We start from the raw sequence: 18,851 nt of genomic DNA, 5'->3' as shown, positions 1-18,851 counted from the left end.
GAATTATACATCTACCCACAAATGAGACACAATTCCCGGGTAAATGGACCAACCAGAACCACCCAGGACCACTTCCAATACAAGCACTCGTTGTCATAAAAGTGCCCATATTAGGTACATTGATTGTGGCATAACTTTACTTCACAACATCCTTGGAAGATTATTTTATACAAAATGGTCAATATACATCTACCCACATATGAGACACAATTTCAGGGTAAATGGACCAACCAGAACCACCCAGGACCAGTTCCAATGCAACCACTATTTTTAGTGAAAATTACCCCTTTTTGGGCACTATTTCTTGCCTAACATCCCCCCAGAACATCCCTGGAAGTCTAATTTTATAAAAAAGGGGAATTATACATCTACCCACAAATATGACACAAGTCCCGGGTAAATGGACCAACCAGAACCACTCAGGACCAGTTCCAATACAAGCACTCCTTGTCATAAAAGTGCCCATATCAGGCACACTGATTGTGGCATAACTTTACTTCACAACCTCCCTGGAAGATTATTTTATACCAAATGGTCAATATACATCTACCCACATATGAGACACAATTTCAGGGTAAATGGACCAACCAGAACCACCCAGGACCAGTTCCAATGCAACCACTATTTTTAACGAAAATTACCCCTTTTTGGGAACTATTTCTTGCCTACCATCCCCCCAGAACATCCCTGGAAGTCTAATTTTACACAAAATGGTGAATTATACATCTACCCACAAATGAGGCACAATTTCTGGGTAAATGCACCAACCAGAACCACCCAGGACCAGTTCCAATACAAGCACTCGTTGTCATAAAAGTGCCCATATTAGGTACATTGATTGTGGCATAACTTTACTTCACAACCACCCTGGAAGATTATTTTATACAGAATTGTCAATATACATCTCCCCCCATATGAGACAAAATTTCAGGGTAAATGGACCAACCAGAACCACCCAGGACCAGTTACAATGCAACCACTCTTTTTAACGAAATTTACCCCATTTTGGGCACTTATTCTTGCCTAACATCCCCCCAGAACCTCCCTGGAAGATTATTTTATGGAAAATGGTCAATAAACATCTACCCTCATATGATACAAAATTTCTGGGTAAATGGACCAACCAGAACCACCCAGGACCAGTTCCAATACAAGCACTCGTTGTCATAAAAGTGCCCATATTAGGCACACTGTTTGTGGCATAACTTTACTTCACAACCACCCTGGAAGATTATTTTATACAGAATGGTCAATATACGTCTACCCTCATATAAGACAAAATTTCAAGGTAAATGGACCAACCAGAACCACCCAAGACCAGTTCCAATGCAACCACTATTTTTGACGCAATTTACCCCAATTTGGGCACTATTTATTGCCTAACATCCCCCCAGAATCTCCCTGGAAGACTAATTTTATACAAAATTGTGAATTATACATCTACCCACAAATGAGACACAAGTCCCGGGTAAATGGACCAACCAGAACCACTCAGGACCAGTTCCAATACAAGCACTCGTTGTCATAAAAGTGCCCATATTAGGTACATTGATTGTGGCATAACTTTACTTCACAACCTCCCTGGAAAATTATTTTATACAAATTGGTCAATATACATCTACCCTCATATGAGACACAATTTCAGGGTAAATGGACCAACCAGAACCACCCAAGACCAGTTCCAAGACAACCACTATTTTTGACGAAATTTACCCCATTTTGGTCATTTATTCTGGCCTAACATCCCCCCAGAACATCCCTGGAAGTCTAATTTTATACAAAATGGTGAATTATACATCTACCCACAAATGAGACACAATTTCTGGGTAAATGGACCAACCAGAACCGCTCAGGACCAGTTCCAATACAAGCACTCGTTGTCATAAAAGTGCCCATATCAGGCACACTGATTGTGGCATAACTTTACTTCACAACCTCCCTGGAAGATTATTTTATACAAAATGGTCAATATACATCTACCCTCATATGAGACAAAATTTCTGGGTAAATGGACCAACCAGAACCACCCAAGACCAGTTCCAATGCAACCACTATTTTTAACGAAATTTACCCCATTTTGGGCACTTATTCCGGCCTAACATCCCTCCAGAACATCCCTGGAAGTCTAATTTTATACAAAAATGTGAATTATACATCTACCCATAAATGAGACACAATTCCCGGGTAAATGGACCAACCAGAACCACCCAGGACCACTTCCAATACAAGCACTCGTTGTCATAAAAGTGCCCATACTAGGTACATTGATTGTGGCATAACTTTACTTCACAACATCCTTGGAAGATTATTTTATACAAAATGGTCAATATACATCTACCCACATATGAGACACAATTTCAGGGTAAATGGACCAACCAGAACCACCCAGGACCAGTTCCAATGCAACCACTATTTTGAACAAAAATTACCACTTTTTGGGCACTTTTTCTTGCCTAACATCCCCCCAGAACCTCCCTGGAAGATTATTTTATAGAAAATGGTCAATAAACATCTACCCTCATATGATACAAAATTTCTGGGTAAATGGACCAACCAGAACCACCCAGGACCAGTTCCAATACAAGCACTCGTTGTCATAAAAGTGCCCATATTAGGCACACAGATTGTAGCATAACTTTACTTCACAACCACCCTGGAAGATTATTTTATACAAAATGGTCAATATACATCTACCCTCATATGAGACAAAATTTCTGGGTAAATGGACCAACCAGAACCACCCAAGACAAGTTCCAAGACAACCACTATTTTTGACGCAATTTACCCCAATTTGGGCACTTATTCTGGCCTAACATCACCCCAGAACCTCCCTGGAAGACTAATTTTACACAAAATTGTGAATTATACATCTACCCACAAATGAGACACAATTTCTGGGTAAATGGACCAACCAGAACCGCTCAGGACCAGTTCCAATACAAGCACTCGTTGTCATAAAAGTGCCCATATTTGGCACACTGATTGTGGCATAACTTTACTTCACAACCACCCTGGAAGATTATTTTATACAAAATGGTCAATATACGTCTACCCTCATATCAGACAAAATTTCAGGGTAAATGGACCAACCAGAACCACCCAGGACCAGTTACAATGCAACCATTATTTTTAACGAAATTTACCCCAATTTGGGCACTATTTCTGGCTTAACATCCCCCCAGAACCTCCCTGGAAGACTAATTTTACACAAAATGGTGAATTATACATCTACCCACAAAAGAGACACAATTTCTGGGTAAATGCACCAACCAGAACCACCCAGGACCAGTTCCAATACAAGCACTCGTTGTCATAAAAGTGCCCATATTAGGTACATTGATTGTGGCATAACTTTACTTCACAACCACCCTGGAAGATTATTTTATACAGAATTGTCAATATACATCACCCCTCATAGGAGACAAAATTTCAGGGTAAATGGACTAACCAGAACCACCCAGGACCAGTTACAATGCAACCACTCTTTTGAACGAAATTTACCCCATTTTGGGCACTTATTCTTGCCTAACATCCTCCCAGAACCTCCCTGGAAGATTATTTTATAGAAAATTGTCAATAAACATCTCCCCTCATATGATACAAAATTTCTGGGTAAATGGACAAACCAGAACCACCCAGGACCAGTTCCAATACAAGCACTCGTTGTCATAAAAGTGCCCATATTAGGCACACTGTTTGTGGCATAACTTTACTTCACAACCACCCTGGAAGATTATTTTATACAGAATGGTCAATATACGTCTACCCTCATATAAGACAAAATTTCAAGGTAAATGGACCAACCAGAACCACCCAAGACCAGTTCCAAGACAACCACTATTTTTGACGCAATTTACCCCAATTTGGGCACTTATTCTGGCCTAACATCACCCCAGAACCTCCCTGGAAGACTAATTTTACACAAAATTGTGAATTATACATCTACCCACAAATAAGACAACATTTCTGGGTAAATGGACCAACCAGAACCGCTCAGGACCAGTTCCAATACAAGCACTCGTTGTCATAAAAGTGCCCATATTAGGCACACTGATTGTGGCATAACTTTACTTCACAACCTCCCTGGAAAATTATTTTATACAAATTGGTCAATATACATCTACCCTCATATGAGACACAATTTCAGGGTAAATGGACCAACCAGAACCACCCAAGACCAGTTCCAAGACAACCACTATTTTTGACGAAATTTACCCCATTTTGGTCACTTATTCTGGCCTAACATCCCCCCAGAATCTCCCTGGAAGACTAATTTTATACAAAATTGTGAATTATACATCTACCCACAAATGAGACACAAGTCCCGGGTAAATGGACCAACCAGAACCACTCAGGACCAGTTCCAATACAAGCACTCGTTGTCATAAAAGTGCCCATATTAGGTACATTGATTGTGGCATAACTTTACTTCACAACCTCCCTGGAAAATTATTTTATACAAATTGGTCAATATACATCTACCCTCATATGAGACACAATTTCAGGGTAAATGGACCAACCAGAACCACCCAAGACCAGTTCCAAGACAACCACTATTTTTGACGAAATTTACCCCATTTTGGTCACTTATTCTGGCCTAACATCCCCCCAGAACATCCCTGGAAGTCTAATTTTATACAAAATGGTGAATTATACATCTACCCACAAATGAGACACAATTTCTGGGTAAATGGACCAACCAGAACCGCTCAGGACCAGTTCCAATACAAGCACTCGTTGTCATAAAAGTGCCCATATTAGGCACACAGATTGTAGCATAACTTTACTTCACAACCACCCTGGAAGATTATTTTATACAAAATGGTCAATATACATCTACCCTCATATGAGACAAAATTTCTGGGTAAATGGACCAACCAGAACCACCCAAGACAAGTTCCAAGACAACCACTATTTTTGACGCAATTTACCCCAATTTGGGCACTTATTCTGGCCTAACATCACCCCAGAACCTCCCTGGAAGACTAATTTTACACAAAATTGTGAATTATACATCTACCCACAAATGAGACACAATTTCTGGGTAAATGGACCAACCAGAACCGCTCAGGACCAGTTCCAATACAAGCACTCGTTGTCATAAAAGTGCCCATATTTGGCACACTGATTGTGGCATAACTTTACTTCACAACCACCCTGGAAGATTATTTTATACAAAATGGTCAATATACGTCTACCCTCATATCAGACAAAATTTCAGGGTAAATGGACCAACCAGAACCACCCAGGACCAGTTACAATGCAACCATTATTTTTAACGAAATTTACCCCAATTTGGGCACTATTTCTGGCTTAACATCCCCCCAGAACCTCCCTGGAAGACTAATTTTACACAAAATGGTGAATTATACATCTACCCACAAAAGAGACACAATTTCTGGGTAAATGCACCAACCAGAACCACCCAGGACCAGTTCCAATACAAGCACTCGTTGTCATAAAAGTGCCCATATTAGGTACATTGATTGTGGCATAACTTTACTTCACAACCACCCTGGAAGATTATTTTATACAGAATTGTCAATATACATCACCCCTCATAGGAGACAAAATTTCAGGGTAAATGGACTAACCAGAACCACCCAGGACCAGTTACAATGCAACCACTCTTTTGAACGAAATTTACCCCATTTTGGGCACTTATTCTTGCCTAACATCCTCCCAGAACCTCCCTGGAAGATTATTTTATAGAAAATTGTCAATAAACATCTCCCCTCATATGATACAAAATTTCTGGGTAAATGGACAAACCAGAACCACCCAGGACCAGTTCCAATACAAGCACTCGTTGTCATAAAAGTGCCCATATTAGGCACACTGTTTGTGGCATAACTTTACTTCACAACCACCCTGGAAGATTATTTTATACAGAATGGTCAATATACGTCTACCCTCATATAAGACAAAATTTCAAGGTAAATGGACCAACCAGAACCACCCAAGACCAGTTCCAAGACAACCACTATTTTTGACGCAATTTACCCCAATTTGGGCACTTATTCTGGCCTAACATCACCCCAGAACCTCCCTGGAAGACTAATTTTACACAAAATTGTGAATTATACATCTACCCACAAATAAGACAACATTTCTGGGTAAATGGACCAACCAGAACCGCTCAGGACCAGTTCCAATACAAGCACTCGTTGTCATAAAAGTGCCCATATTAGGCACACTGATTGTGGCATAACTTTACTTCACAACCTCCCTGGAAAATTATTTTATACAAATTGGTCAATATACATCTACCCTCATATGAGACACAATTTCAGGGTAAATGGACCAACCAGAACCACCCAAGACCAGTTCCAAGACAACCACTATTTTTGACGAAATTTACCCCATTTTGGTCACTTATTCTGGCCTAACATCCCCCCAGAATCTCCCTGGAAGACTAATTTTATACAAAATTGTGAATTATACATCTACCCACAAATGAGACACAAGTCCCGGGTAAATGGACCAACCAGAACCACTCAGGACCAGTTCCAATACAAGCACTCGTTGTCATAAAAGTGCCCATATTAGGTACATTGATTGTGGCATAACTTTACTTCACAACCTCCCTGGAAAATTATTTTATACAAATTGGTCAATATACATCTACCCTCATATGAGACACAATTTCAGGGTAAATGGACCAACCAGAACCACCCAAGACCAGTTCCAAGACAACCACTATTTTTGACGAAATTTACCCCATTTTGGTCACTTATTCTGGCCTAACATCCCCCCAGAACATCCCTGGAAGTCTAATTTTATACAAAATGGTGAATTATACATCTACCCACAAATGAGACACAATTTCTGGGTAAATGGACCAACCAGAACCGCTCAGGACCAGTTCCAATACAAGCACTCGTTGTCATAAAAGTGCCCATATCAGGCACACTGATTGTGGCATAACTTTACTTCACAACCTCCCTGGAAGATTATTTTATACAAAATGGTCAATATACATCTACCCTCATATGAGACAAAATTTCTGGGTAAATGGACCAACCAGAACCACCCAAGACCAGTTCCAATGCAACCACTATTTTTAACGAAAATTACCCCTTTTTGGGCACTATTTCTTGCCTAACATCCCCCCAGAACATCCCTGGAAGTCTAATTTTATACAAAAATGTGAATTATACATCTACCCACAAATATGACACAAGTCCCGGGTAAATGGACCAACCAGAACCACTCAGGACCAGTTCCAATACAAGCACTCGTTGTCATAAAAGTGCCCATATCAGGCACACTGATTGTGGCATAACTTTACTTCACAACCTCCCTGGAAGATTATTTTATACCAAATGGTCAATATACATCTACCCACAAATGAGACACAATTTCAGGGTAAATGGACCAACCAGAACCACCCAGGACCAGTTCCAATGCAACCACTATTTTTAACGAAAATTACCCCTTTTTGGGAACTATTTCTTGCCTACCATCCCCCCAGAACATCCCTGGAAGTCTAATTTTATACAAAAATGTGAATTATACATCTACCCACAAATGAGACACAATTCCCGGGTAAATGGACCAACCAGAACCACTCAGGACCAGTTCCAATACAAGCACTCTTTTCAATAAGAGTGCCCATATTAGGCACACAGATTGTAGCATAACTTTACTTCACAACCACCCTGGAAGATTATTTTATACAAAATGGTCAATATACATCTACCCTCATATGAGACAAAATTTCTGGGTAAATGGACCAACCAGAACCACCCAAGACAAGTTCCAAGACAACCACTATTTTTGACGCAATTTACCCCAATTTGGGCACTTATTCTGGCCTAACATCACCCCAGAACCTCCCTGGAAGACTAATTTTACACAAAATGGTGAATTATACATCTACCCACAAATGAGGCACAATTTCTGGGTAAATGCACCAACCAGAACCACCCAGGACCAGTTCCAATGCAACCACTATTTTTAGTGAAAATTACCCCTTTTTGGGCACTATTTCTTGCCTAACATCCCCCCAGAACATCCCTGGAAGTCTAATTTTATACAAAAATGTGAATTATACATCTACCCACAAATATGACACAAGTCCCGGGTAAATGGACCAACCAGAACCACTCAGGACCAGTTCCAATACAAGCACTCGTTGTCATAAAAGTGCCCATATCAGGCACACTGATTGTGGCATAACTTTACTTCACAACCTCCCTGGAAGATTATTTTATACCAAATGGTCAATATACATCTACCCACATATGAGACACAATTTCAGGGTAAATGGACCAACCAGAACCACCCAGGACCAGTTCCAATGCAACCACTATTTTTAACGAAAATTACCCCTTTTTGGGAACTATTTCTTGCCTACCATCCCCCCAGAACATCCCTGGAAGTCTAATTTTACACAAAATGGTGAATTATACATCTACCCACAAATGAGGCACATTTTCTGGGTAAATGCACCAACCAGAACCACCCAGGACCAGTTCCAATACAAGCACTCGTTGTCATAAAAGTGCCCATATTAGGTACATTGATTGTGGCATAACTTTACTTCACAACCACCCTGGAAGATTATTTTATACAGAATTGTCAATATACATCTACCCTCATATGAGACAAAATTTCTGGGTAAATGGACCAACCAGAACCACCCAAGACCAGTTCCAATGCAACCACTATTTTTAACGAAATTTACCCCACTTTGGGCACTTATTCTGGCCTAACATCCCTCCAGAACATCCCTGGAAGTCTAATTTTATACAAAAATGTGAATGATACATCTACCCACAAATATGACACAAGTCCCGGGTAAATGGACCAACAAGAACCACTCAGGACCAGTTCCAATACAAGCACTCGTTGTCATAAAAGTGCCCATATTAGGTACATTGATTGTGGCATAACTTTACTTCACATCCTCCCTGAAAGATTATTTTATACAAAACGGTCAATATACATCTTCCCTCATATGAGACACAATTTCAGGGTAAATGGACCAACCAGAACCACCCAAGACCAGTTCCGAGACAACCACTATTTTTAACGAAATTTACCCCAATTTGGGCACTATTTCTGGCTTAACATCCCCCCAGAACATCCCTGGAAGTCTAATTTTATACAAAAATGTGAATTATACATCTACCCACAAATGAGACACAATTCCCGGGTAAATGGACCAAACAGAACCACCCAGGACCAGTTACAATGCAACCACTCTTTTGAACGAAATTTACCCCATTTTGGGCACTATTTCTTGCCTAACATCCCCCCAGAACCTCCCTGGAAGACTAATTTTACACAAAATGGTGAATTATACATCTACCCACAAATGAGGCACAATTTCTGGGTAAATGCACCAACCAGAACCACCCAGGACCAGTTCCAATACAAGCACTCGTTGTCATAAAAGTGCCCATATTAGGTACATTGATTGTGGCATAACTTTACTTCACAACCACCCTGGAAGATTATTTTATACAGAATTGTCAATATACATCTCCCCTCATATGAGACAAAATTTCAGGGTAAATGGACCAACCAGAACCACCCAGGACCAGTTAAAATGCAACCACTCTTTTTAACGAAATTTACCCCATTTTGGGCACTTATTCTTGCCTAACATCCCCCCAGAACCTCCCTGGAAGATTATTTTATAGAAAATGGTCAATAAACATCTACCCTCATATGATACAAAATTTCTGGGTAAATGGACCAACCAGAACCACCCAGGACCAGTTCCAATACAAGCACTCGTTGTCATAAAAGTGCCCATATTAGGCACACTGTTTGTGGCATAACTTTACTTCACAACCACCCTGGAAGATTATTTTATACAGAATGGTCAATATACGTCTACCCTCATATAAGACAAAATTTCAAGGTAAATGGACCAACCAGAACCACCCAAGACCAGTTCCAAGACAACCACTATTTTTGATGCAATTTACCCCAATTTGGGCACTTATTCTGGCCTAACATCACCCCAGAACCTCCCTGGAAGACTAATTTTACACATAATTGTGAATTATACATCTACCCACAAATGACACACAATTTCTGGGTAAATGGACAAACCAGAACCGCTCAGGACCAGTTCCAATACAAGCACTCGTTGTCATAAAAGTGCCCATATTAGGCACACTGATTGTGGCATAACTTTACTTCACAACCACCCTGGAAGATTATTTTATAAAAAAATGGTCAATATACGTCTACCCTCATATGAGACAAAATTTCAGGGTAAATGGACCAACCAGAACCATCCAGGACCAGTTCCAATGCAACCACTATTTTTGACGCAATTTACCCCAATTTGGGCACTATTTATTGCCTAACATCCCCCCAGAATCTCCCTGGAAGACTAATTTTATACAAAATTGTGAATTATACATCTACCCACAAATGAGACACAAGTCCCGGGTAAATGGACCAACCAGAACCACTCAGGACCAGTTCCAATACAAGCACTCGTTGTCATAAAAGTGCCCATATTAGGTACATTGATTGTGGCATAACTTTACTTCACAACCTCCCTGGAAAATTATTTTATACAAATTGGTCAATATACATCTACCCTCATATGAGACACAATTTCAGGGTAAATGGACCAACCAGAACCACCCAAGACCAGTTCCAAGACAACCACTATTTTTGACGAAATTTACCCCATTTTGGTCATTTATTCTGGCCTAACATCCCCCCAGAACATCCCTGGAAGTCTAATTTTATACAAAAATGTGAATTATACATCTCCCCTCATATGAGACACAATTTCAGGGTAAATGGACCAACCAGAACCACTCAGGACCAGTTCCAACACAAGCACTCGTTGTTATAAAAGTGCCCATATTAGGCACATTGATTGTGGCATAACTTTACTTCACAGCATCCCTGGAAGATTATTTTATACAAAATGGTCAATATACATCTACCCTCATATGAGACAAAATTTCTGGGTAAATGGCCCAACCAGAACCACCCAAGACCAGTTCCAATGCAACCACTATTTTTAACGAAATTTACCCCATTTTGGGCACTTATTCCGGCCTAACATCCCTCCAGAACATCCCTGGAAGTCTAATTTTATACAAAAATGTGAATTATACATCTACCCATAAATGAGACACAATTCCCGGGTAAATGGACCAACCAGAACCACCCAGGACCACTTCCAATACAAGCACTCGTTGTCATAAAAGTGCCCATACTAGGTACATTGATTGTGGCATAACTTTACTTCACAACATCCTTGGAAGATTATTTTATACAAAATGGTCAATATACATCTACCCACATATGAGACACAATTTCAGGGTAAATGGACCAACCAGAACCACCCAGGACCAGTTCCAATGCAACCACTATTTTGAACAAAAATTACCACTTTTTGGGCACTTTTTCTTGCCTAACATCCCCCCAGAACCTCCCTGGAAGATTATTTTATAGAAAATGGTCAATAAACATCTACCCTCATATGATACAAAATTTCTGGGTAAATGGACCAACCAGAACCACCCAGGACCAGTTCCAATACAAGCACTCGTTGTCATAAAAGTGCCCATATTAGGCACACAGATTGTAGCATAACTTTACTTCACAACCACCCTGGAAGATTATTTTATACAAAATGGTCAATATACATCTACCCTCATATGAGACAAAATTTCTGGGTGAATGGACCAACCAGAACCACCCAAGACAAGTTCCAAGACAACCACTATTTTTGACGCAATTTACCCCAATTTGGGCACTTATTCTGGCCTAACATCACCCCAGAACCTCCCTGGAAGACTAATTTTACACAAAATTGTGAATTATACATCTACCCACAAATGAGACACAATTTCTGGGTAAATGGACCAACCAGAACCGCTCAGGACCAGTTCCAATACAAGCACTCGTTGTCATAAAAGTGCCCATATTTGGCACACTGATTGTGGCATAACTTTACTTCACAACCACCCTGGAAGATTATTTTATACAAAATGGTCAATATACGTCTACCCTCATATCAGACAAAATTTCAGGGTAAATGGACCAACCAGAACCACCCAGGACCAGTTACAATGCAACCATTATTTTTAACGAAATTTACCCCAATTTGGGCACTATTTCTGGCTTAACATCCCCCCAGAACCTCCCTGGAAGACTAATTTTACACAAAATGGTGAATTATACATCTACCCACAAAAGAGACACAATTTCTGGGTAAATGCACCAACCAGAACCACCCAGGACCAGTTCCAATACAAGCACTCGTTGTCATAAAAGTGCCCATATTAGGTACATTGATTGTGGCATAACTTTACTTCACAACCACCCTGGAAGATTATTTTATACAGAATTGTCAATATACATCACCCCTCATAGGAGACAAAATTTCAGGGTAAATGGACTAACCAGAACCACCCAGGACCAGTTACAATGCAACCACTCTTTTGAACGAAATTTACCCCATTTTGGGCACTTATTCTTGCCTAACATCCTCCCAGAACCTCCCTGGAAGATTATTTTATAGAAAATTGTCAATAAACATCTCCCCTCATATGATACAAAATTTCTGGGTAAATGGACAAACCAGAACCACCCAGGACCAGTTCCAATACAAGCACTCGTTGTCATAAAAGTGCCCATATTAGGCACACTGTTTGTGGCATAACTTTACTTCACAACCACCCTGGAAGATTATTTTATACAGAATGGTCAATATACGTCTACCCTCATATAAGACAAAATTTCAAGGTAAATGGACCAACCAGAACCACCCAAGACCAGTTCCAAGACAACCACTATTTTTGACGCAATTTACCCCAATTTGGGCACTTATTCTGGCCTAACATCACCCCAGAACCTCCCTGGAAGACTAATTTTAAACAAAATTGTGAATTATACATCTACCTACAAATAAGACAACATTTCTGGGTAAATGGACCAACCAGAACCGCTCAGGACCAGTTCCAATACAAGCACTCGTTGTCATAAAAGTGCCCATATTAGGCACACTGATTGTGGCATAACTTTACTTCACAACCACCCTGGAAGATTATTTTATACAAAATGGTCAATATACGTCTACCCTCATATGAGACAAAATTTCAGGGTAAATGAACCAACCAGAACCATCCAGGACCAGTTAAAATGCAACCACTATTTTTGACGCAATTTATCCCAATTTGGGCACTATTTCTTGCCTAACATCCCCCCAGAACATCCCTGGAAGTCTAATTTTATACAAAAATGTGAATTATACATCTACCCACAAATGAGACACAATTCCCGGGTAAATGGACCAACCAGAACCACCCAGGACCACTTCCAATACAAGCACTCGTTGTCATAAAAGTGCCCATATTAGGTACATTGATTGTGGCATAACTTTACTTCACAACATCCTTGGAAGATTATTTTATACAAAATGGTCAATATACATCTACCCACATATGAGACACAATTTCAGGGTAAATGGACCAACCAGAACCACCCAGGACCAGTTCCAAGACAACCACTATTTTTGACGCAATTTACCCCAATTTGGGCACTTATTCTTGCCTAACATCCACCCAGAACCTCCCTGGAATATTATTTTATAGAAAATGGTCAATATACATCTCCCCTCATATGAGACACAATTTCAGGGTAAATGGACCAACCAGAACCACCCAGGACCAGTTCCAATGCAACCACTATTTTTAGTGAAAATTACCCCTTTTTGGGCACTATTTCTTGCCTAACACCCCCCCAGAACATCCCTGGAAGTCTAATTTTATACAAAAATGTGAATTATACATCTACCCACAAATATGACACAAGTCCCGGGTAAATGGACCAACCAGAACCACTCAGGACCAGTTCCAATACAAGCACTCGTTGTCATAAAAGTGCCCATATCAGGCACACTGATTGTGGCATAACTTTACTTCACAACCTCCCTGGAAGATTATTTTATACCAAATGGTCAATATACATCTACCCACATATGAGACACAATTTCAGGGTAAATGGACCAACCAGAACCACCCAGGACCAGTTCCATGGCAACCACTATTTTTAACGAAAATTACCCCTTTTTGGGAACTATTTCTTGCCTACCATCCCCCCAGAACATCCCTGGAAGTCTAATTTTATACAAAAATGTGAATTATACATCTACCCACAAATGAGACACAAATCCCGGGTAAATTGACCAACCAGAACCACTCAGGACCAGTTCCAATACAAGCACTCTTTTCAATAAGAGTGCCCATATTAGGCACACAGATTGTAGCATAACTTTACTTCACAACCACCCTGGAAGATTATTTTATACAAAATGGTCAATATACATCTACCCTCATATGAGACAAAATTTCTGGGTAAATGGACCAACCAGAACCACCCAAGACAAGTTCCAAGACAACCACTAATTTTGACGCAATTTACCCCAATTTGGGCACTTATTCTGGCCTAACATCACCCCAGAACCTCCCTGGAAGACTAATTTTACACAAAATGGTGAATTATACATCTACCCACAAATGAGGCACACTTTCTGGGTAAATGCACCAACCAGAACCGCTCAGGACCAGTTCCAATACAAGCACTCGTTGTCATAAAAGTGCCCATATTAGGCACACTGATTGTGGCATAACTTTACTTCACAACGACCCTGGAAGATTATTTTATACAAAATGGTCAATATACGTCTACGCTCATATGAGACACAATTTCAGGGTAAATGGACCAACCAGAACCACCCAGGACCAGTTCCAACACAACCACTCTTTTTAACGAAAATTACCCCATTTTGGGCACTATTTCTGGCCTAACATCCCCCCAGAACCTCCCTGGAAGACTAATTTTATACAAAAATGTGAATTATACATCTACCCACAAATGAGACACAATTCCCGGGTAAATGGACCAACCAGAACCACCCAGGACCACTTCCAATACAAGCACTCGTTGTCATAAAAGTGCCCATATTAGGTACATTGATTGTGGCATAACTTTACTTCACAAAATCCTTGGAAGACTATTTTATACAAAATGGTCAATATACATCTACCCACATATGAGACACAATTTCAGGGTAAATGGACCAACCAGAACCACCCAGGACCAGTTCCAATGCAACCACTATTTTTAGTGAAAATTACCCCTTTTTGGGCACTATTTCTTGCCTAACATCCCCCCAGAACATCCCTGGAAGTCTAATTTTATACAAAAATGTGAATTATACATCTACCCACAAATATGACACAAGTCCCGGGTAAATGGACCAACCAGAACCACTCAGGACCAGTTCCAATACAAGCACTCGTTGTCATAAAAGTGCCCATATCAGGCACACTGATTGTGGCATAACTTTACTTCACAACCTCCCTGGAAGATTATTTTATACCAAATGGTCAATATACATCTACCCACATATGAGACACAATTTCCGGGTAAATGGACCAACCAGAACCACCCAGGACCAGTTCCAATGCAACCACTATTTTTAACGAAAATTACCCCTTTTTGGGAACTATTTCTTGCCTACCATCCCCCCAGAACATCCCTGGAAGTCTAATTTTATACAAAAATGTGAATTATACATCTACCCACAAATGAGACACAATTCCCGGGTAAATGGACCAACCAGAACCACTCAGGACCAGTTCCAATACAAGCACTCTTTTCAATAAGAGTGCCCATATTAGGCACACAGATTGTAGCATAACTTTACTTCACAACCACCCTGGAAGATTATTTTATACAAAATGGTCAATATACATCTACCCTCATATGAGACAAAATTTCTGGGTAAATGGACCAACCAGAACTACCCAAGACAAGTTCCAAGACAACCACTATTTTTGACGCAATTTACCCCAATTTGGGCACTTATTCTGGCCTAACATCACCCCAGAACCTCCCTGGAAGACTAATTTTACACAAAATGGTGAATTATACATCTACCCACAAATGAGGCACAATTTCTGGGTAAATGCACCAACCAGAACCGCTCAGGATCAGTTCCAATACAAGCACTCGTTGTCATAAAAGTGCCCATATTAGGCACACTGATTGTGGCATAACTTTACTTCACAACGACCCTGGAAGATTATTTTATACAAAATGGTCAATATACGTCTACCCTCATATGAGACACAATTTCAGGGTAAATGGACCAACCAGAACCACCCAGGACCAGTTCCAACACAACCACTCTTTTTAACGAAAATTACCCCATTTTGGGCACTATTTCTGGCCTAACATCCCCCCAGAACCTCCCTGGAAGACTAATTTTATACAAAAATGTGAATTATACATCTATCCACAAATGAGACACAATTCCCGGGTAAATGGACCAACCAGAACCACCCAGGACCACTTCCAATACAAGCACTCGTTGTCATAAAAGTGCCCATATTAGGTACATTGATTGTGGCATAACTTTACTTCACAACATCCTTGGAAGATTATTTTATACAAAATGGTCAATATACATCTACCCACATATGAGACACAATTTCAGGGTAAATGGACCAACCAGAACCACCCAGGACCAGTTCCAATGCAACCACTATTTTTAGTGAAAATTACCCCTTTTTGGGCACTATTTCTTGCCTAACATCCCCCCAGAACATCCCTGGAAGTCTAATTTTATAAAAAAGGGGAATTATACATCTACCCACAAATATGACACAAGTCCCGGGTAAATGGACCAACCAGAACCACTCAGGACCAGTTCCAATACAAGCACTCCTTGTCATAAAAGTGCCCATATCAGGCACACTGATTGTGGCATAACTTTACTTCACAACCTCCCTGGAAGATTATTTTATACCAAATGGTCAATATACATCTACCCACATATGAGACACAATTTCAGGGTAAATGGACCAACCAGAACCACCCAGGACCAGTTCCAATGCAACCACTATTTTTAACGAAAATTACCCCTTTTTGGGAACTATTTCTTGCCTACCATCCCCCCAGAACATCCCTGGAAGTCTAATTTTACACAAAATGGTGAATTATACATCTACCCACAAATGAGGCACAATTTCTGGGTAAATGCACCAACCAGAACCACCCAGGACCAGTTCCAATACAAGCACTCGTTGTCATAAAAGTGCCCATATTAGGTACATTGATTGTGGCATAACTTTACTTCACAACCACCCTGGAAGATTATTTTATACAGAATTGTCAATATACATCTCCCCCCATATGAGACAAAATTTCAGGGTAAATGGACCAACCAGAACCACCCAGGACCAGTTACAATGCAACCACTCTTTTTAACGAAATTTACCCCATTTTGGGCACTTATTCTTGCCTAACATCCCCCCAGAACCTCCCTGGAAGATTATTTTATGGAAAATGGTCAATAAACATCTACCCTCATATGATACAAAATTTCTGGGTAAATGGACCAACCAGAACCACCCAGGACCAGTTCCAATACAAGCACTCGTTGTCATAAAAGTGCCCATATTAGGCACACTGTTTGTGGCATAACTTTACTTCACAACCACCCTGGAAGATTATTTTATACAGAATGGTCAATATACGTCTACCCTCATATAAGACAAAATTTCAAGGTAAATGGACCAACCAGAACCACCCAAGACCAGTTCCAATGCAACCACTATTTTTGACGCAATTTACCCCAATTTGGGCACTATTTATTGCCTAACATCCCCCCAGAATCTCCCTGGAAGACTAATTTTATACAAAATTGTGAATTATACATCTACCCACAAATGAGACACAAGTCCCGGGTAAATGGACCAACCAGAACCACTCAGGACCAGTTCCAATACAAGCACTCGTTGTCATAAAAGTGCCCATATTAGGTACATTGATTGTGGCATAACTTTACTTCACAACCTCCCTGGAAAATTATTTTATACAAATTGGTCAATATACATCTACCCTCATATGAGACACAATTTCAGGGTAAATGGACCAACCAGAACCACCCAAGACCAGTTCCAAGACAACCACTATTTTTGACGAAATTTACCCCATTTTGGTCACTTATTCTGGCCTAACATCCCCCCAGAACATCCCTGGAAGTCTAATTTTATACAAAATGGTGAATTATACATCTACCCACAAATGAGACACAATTTCTGGGTAAATGGACCAACCAGAACCGCTCAGGACCAGTTCCAATACAAGCACTCGTTGTCATAAAAGTGCCCATATCAGGCACACTGATTGTGGCATAACTTTACTTCACAACCTCCCTGGAAGATTATTTTATACCAAATGGTCAATATACATCTACCCTCATATGAGACAAAATTTCTGGGTAAATGGACCAACCAGAACCACCCAAGACCAGTTCCAATGCAACCACTATTTTTAACGAAATTTACCCCATTTTGGGCACTTATTCCGGCCTAACATCCCTCCAGAACATCCCTGGAAGTCTAATTTTATACAAAAATGTGAATTATACATCTACCCACAAATGAGACACAATTCCCGGGTAAATGGACCAACCAGAACCACCCAGGACCACTTCCAATACAAGCACTCGTTGTCATAAAAGTGCCCATACTAGGTACATTGATTGTGGCATAACTTTACTTCACAACATCCTTGGAAGATTATTTTATACAAAATGGTCAATATACATCTACCCACATATGAGACACAATTTCAGGGTAAATGGACCAACCAGAACCACCCAGGACCAGTTCCAATGCAACCACTATTTTGAACAAAAATTACCACTTTTTGGGCACTTTTTCTTGCCTAACATCCCCCCAGAACCTCCCTGGAAGATTATTTTATAGAAAATGGTCAATAAACATCTACCCTCATATGATACAAAATTTTTGGGTAAATGGACCAACCAGAACCACCCAGGACCAGTT

Source organism: Stigmatopora argus, unplaced genomic scaffold, assembly GCF_051989625.1.
Source record: "Stigmatopora argus isolate UIUO_Sarg unplaced genomic scaffold, RoL_Sarg_1.0 HiC_scaffold_28, whole genome shotgun sequence".
NCBI classification, from domain to species: Eukaryota; Metazoa; Chordata; class Actinopteri; order Syngnathiformes; family Syngnathidae; genus Stigmatopora; species Stigmatopora argus.
This window is presented reverse-complemented; position numbering follows the sequence as displayed.